This window comes from Rhinopithecus roxellana, chromosome 2 (genome assembly GCF_007565055.1).
Source record: "Rhinopithecus roxellana isolate Shanxi Qingling chromosome 2, ASM756505v1, whole genome shotgun sequence".
In the NCBI taxonomy this organism is placed as follows: Eukaryota; Metazoa; Chordata; class Mammalia; order Primates; family Cercopithecidae; genus Rhinopithecus; species Rhinopithecus roxellana.
In genome coordinates this window covers 129,505,800-129,510,545 of record NC_044550.1, presented here as the reverse complement: position 1 = coordinate 129,510,545, position 4,746 = coordinate 129,505,800, and the positions used below count along the sequence as shown (strand labels likewise).

The 4,746-nt window shown below is 41.4% G+C and overlaps 1 pseudogene across 1 annotated transcript; it reads right to left on the bottom strand.

Annotated features, from left to right (window-relative positions):
- Positions 1 to 714: 714 nt before the first annotated feature.
- Positions 715 to 1,202, bottom strand: LOC115892693 (annotated as a pseudogene). Its single transcript, XR_004052585.1, has one exon. The product of XR_004052585.1 is annotated as a 40S ribosomal protein S14 pseudogene (transcript).
- Positions 1,203 to 4,746: the final 3,544 nt, after the last annotated feature.

Genomic DNA, 4,746 nt, shown 5'->3' with positions numbered 1-4,746 from the left:
AGCAATCCTCCCTCCTCAGCCTCCCAAGCAGCTGAGACTACAGGCATGAGCCACCATGGCCAGCCTCTCTTTCTTAACTAGAGATTCTACTTTAGGACAAAAAATTACCATATCAGATTCTTTCTCATGCAAAATTATTCTCTTTTAAAAATCTTTCTTATGGACCAGGCACAGTGGCTCATGCCTGTAATCCCAGCACTTTAGGAGGCTGAGGCCGGCAGATCACCTGGGGTCAGGAGTTCAAGACCAGCCTGGCCAACATGGCAAAACCCCGTGTCTACTAAAAATACAAAAATTAGCTGGGTATGGTGGCACGCACCTGTAATCCCAGCTACTGGGGAGGCTGAGGCAGGAGAATCATTTGAACCCGGGAGGTGGAGGTTGCAGTGAGCTGAGATCGCACCGCTGCACTCCAGCCTGGGTCATAGAGTGAGACTCCATCTCAAAAAAAAAATGTTTCTTACCAAAACTGTATCTTCACTCCCATGATGCTCTTCATCTCTCTCTCTCTCTCTCTCTCTCTCTCTCTCTCTCTCTCTCTCTCTCTCTCTCACATACTTGCTGGTTCCTTTTTATCTTGTTTCTGTTTCCTTCCTGAATCCATATTTTGAAATAACCTTAAAATTATTCCTTTTTCTCAATAAATAATACATATTTGTGCCTTTTTTTTAACATGAAGGCAATTTATTAACAAAATATTTTGAGGAGTCTTGTTCACAGACAGTGACCATGGTGACCCCCCTTCCTGCGAGTGCTGTCAGAGGGGATGGGGGTGACGTCCTCAATCGGCCCGACCTTCATACCGGAGCGGGCAAGGGCTCTGAGGGCCGACTGGGCCCCAGGTCCCCGGGCCTTGGTCCTATTTCCTCCTGTGGCCTGGAGTCTGATGCGTAGGGCAGTGATACCCACCTCCTTGCACTTCTGGGCCACATCCCGGGCAGCCAACATAGCAGCATATGGCGAGGATTCGTCTCAGTCTCTGCCTTCACCTTCATCCCACCAGTCGCACGGCAGATGGTTTCTTTGCCAGAAAGATCAGTGACGTGGACGGAAGTGTCATTGAAGGATGCAAAGATATGGCGGACACCAAATACATTCTCTCCTTCAGCCACCTGAGGTCCGAGGCTGATGACCTGTTCTTCCTTCTTTTCCTTCCCCTTTCGAGTTGCCATTTCTGCACGTCGTCTCCAGTCTCCACACCAGAAAGATTTGTGCCTTTCTTATAATTTTTCTCATAAAACACATCTTTTTGGTACACTTTATATACAGAATTATATATATTAATTAGAAGTTTAACTCTTTTTTTGAGACAGAGTCTTACTCTGTCACCCAGGCTGGAGTGCAGTGGCATGATCTAGGCTCACTGCAACCTCCACTTCCCAGATTCAAGTGATTCTCCTGTCTCAGCCTCCCCAGTAGCTGGGACTACAGGTATGTGCCACCACACCTGGCTAATTTTTGTATTTTTTTCTTTGGTAGAGACAGGGTTTTGCCATGTTGGGCAGGCTGGTCTCAAACTCCTGACCTCTAGTGATCCACCTGCCTCAGCCAAAGTGCTGGGAATCCAGGCATGAGCCACTGCACCCGGCCTAGGTTTAACTCTTGGTAATTTTAATTTCTAGCAAGCAATTTGAACGATCACATATCAGTATTTTATAGATGAGAACCATTTTGTGATTTTTAGAAACAGGTTTCTCTATAATTTTTTTTTTTTTTTTTTTTTTTTTTTTTTTTTTTTTTTTTTTTTTTGAGACACAATCTTGCTCTGTCGCCCAGGCTAGAGTGCAATGGTGCAATCTTGGCTCACTGCAACCTCTGCCTCCCCGTTCAAGCGATTCTCCTGCCTCAGCCTCCCAAGTAGCTGGGATTACAGGCACCTGCCACCATACCCAGCTGATTTTTGTATTTTTAGTAGACACTGGGTTTCACCATGTTGGTCAGGCTGGTCTTGAACTCCTGACCTTAAGTGATCCACCCACCTCGGCCTCCCAAAGTACTGGGACTACAGGCGTGAGCCACCGCGCTCAGCCATAATGTATTTTTTTGATAGTGACTCTATTTAGTGAATCCAACAAGAGGACAAGCACAACCCTCCCCATCATAAAAAAAAAAAAAAAAAAAAAAAAAAAAAAAAAAAAAAACCATGAATTTGCACAAATCCCACTTGTGTTATTCACACATCTCACTTATTTAATGCTTTCTTTTATTTTGATACCAAAACTGTATACTGATATAAACTCCTAGGTGATGAAAAGATCACTGACAGAGCTGAGGATTTTTCATTGAAAACCCTAATCCAGGCAAATATATTAACTCAGTTCTAGGTACTGATGTCAAAAGGGGTTATGAGATAGCAAGACACTAAATAACAAAGCTTCAAAACATTGAAAGCAACAGTTGACAGAAGTACAGAAGAAATAATTAATTTTACCATTATAGTGTAATTTTTTTTTTTTTTTTTTTTTTTTTTTTTTGAGACGGAGTCTCGCTCTGTCGCCCAGGCTGGAGTGCAGTGGCCGGATCTCAGCTCACTGCAAGCTCCGCCTCCCGGGTTCACGCCATTCTCCTGCCTCAGCCTCCCGAGTAGCTGGGACTACAGGCGCCCGCCACCTCGCCCGGCTAGTTTTTTGTATTTTTAGTAGAGACGGGGTTTCACCATGTTAGCCAGGATGGTCTCGATCTGCTGACCTCGTGATCCGCCCGTCTCGGCCTCCCAAAGTGCTGGGATTACAGGCTTGAGCCACCGCACCCGGCCTATAGTGTAATATTTTAACATGCCTTTTCTGATAATTATTCAAACAGAAAATAAATTGGTAAGGATGTAGATTTGAACTTCACAGAACATTATCTAATTGAGTACGTATATGGAACACTGTATCCTCAGAATACATTCTTTTCAAGCATATGCAGAATATTTAATTTTTAAAAAGTTAGGCCAGGCATAGTGGCTTGTGCTTATAAGAGATGGGAGGATCACTTGAGGCCAGGAGTTTGAAACCAGCCTGGAAACATAGCAAGACCCTAACTCTACAAAAGATTTGAAAATTTTAAAAAGTATCTGGATGTGGTGGTGCATGCCTGTAATCCCAGCTAGTTGGGAGGTTGAGGCAGGAGGATCCCTTTAGCCTAGGAGTTTGCGGCTGCAGTGAGTCATGGTTGTATCACTGCACTCCAGCCTGGGCAACAGAGTGAGATCCTGTCTCTAGAAAAAAAATTTTTTGTTTTATATATACTTACACTGATCACTTAATAGACCTAAAGTCTTTAAACGTGTCAAATAATTTAAACATGTCAAACATATAGATCATTTTTTCAACTACAAATCAATGTAATTATTACTTATAATAACAAAAATATAAGTGAAAACTTCCATATGTTTGGAAATTTAAATGCACGAATTTAATAACACATAGGTCAAATAAATCACAAGGGAAATTATCAAATATTTAGAATTAGAATAATAACAAAAATAACATCCTACAAATCTTGCAATATAAGGGTAAAATAGTATTTGTAGTAAAATTTATAGTGTAGTGTAATTATAAATGTAAAAATGCTGAAAACTTATGTATCAAAAGAATGCATAACATAATTTTTATGTGTATTAATAGACCTAGATATATGTAGTCTTTTATGAAATTTAGGAAACCAAGAACAAATGTATTTATGTTCAGCAATTAGTTTCAATTTCTTATTTGGAAATGAACCACACATTTATGAATATCATTTAATTTATCATAACATAACTTTAAGATTTCAAATTACATGAAAAGTTAATTTATAAATGTTTATCCTATTTACATTTACCTAATTTATTTTTAACAATTCACCTAGATGATTTATGAAAACTGAGATATTAGAAGTCATCAACTTATTTCCTGATTAACTTTTTATTTATTTTTTTCATATGAAGGAACACTTCTAGAAGATACCTTTCTTATATTCTAATATAAGCATTTAATGTTTTCATATGCATCACACAAATATTGATAAGAATTCTCATCTTAATTTAGTTCAAAATGCTTTCCAATTTTACTGTGATTCTTCCTTGATTAAGAAGTTATTTTAAAGTGTATTGGCGGAGCGCAGTGGCTCAAGCCTGCAATCCCAGCACTTTGGGAGGCCAAGACAGATGGATCACTGGAGGTCAGGAGTTCGAGACCGGCCTGACCAACATGGCAAAACTCCATCTCTACTAAGACTGGGTAATTTATGAAGAAAGAGGTTTCCTTGACTCACAGTTCTGCAGGATGGTTGGGGAGCTTCAGGAAACTTACAATCATGGCAGAAGGGCAAAGGGCAAGCAAGCACCTTCTTCATATGGCAGACCAGGAGGAAGAGAGCAAAGGGGGAAGTGCTACACACTTTTAAACAAGACCTCATGAGAACTCATTCGCTATCATGAGAACAGCAAAGGGGAAGTCGGCCTCCATGATCCAGTCGCCTCCCACCAGGCCCCTCCTCCAACACTGAGGATCAGAGCTCCACACGAGATCTGAGTGGCCACATAGAGCCAAACCATATCAGTCATCACCATGGCCATCCAGTGCCTCCCCTGTGAAGGACACCGAGCATGAATGCGCAATGTGGCACTCCTCCCACTCTGCCTGTTCCTGTTGTTCATCCACACACTCATTCCCCATAGCTGTGTCTCCCCATTCTTCCAAACTGGCTCCTTCCAGGTTCTCATCAACCAATCAAACAGCCCCACCCACAACTCCATCTATATTCTTATTTCAGGTCTCT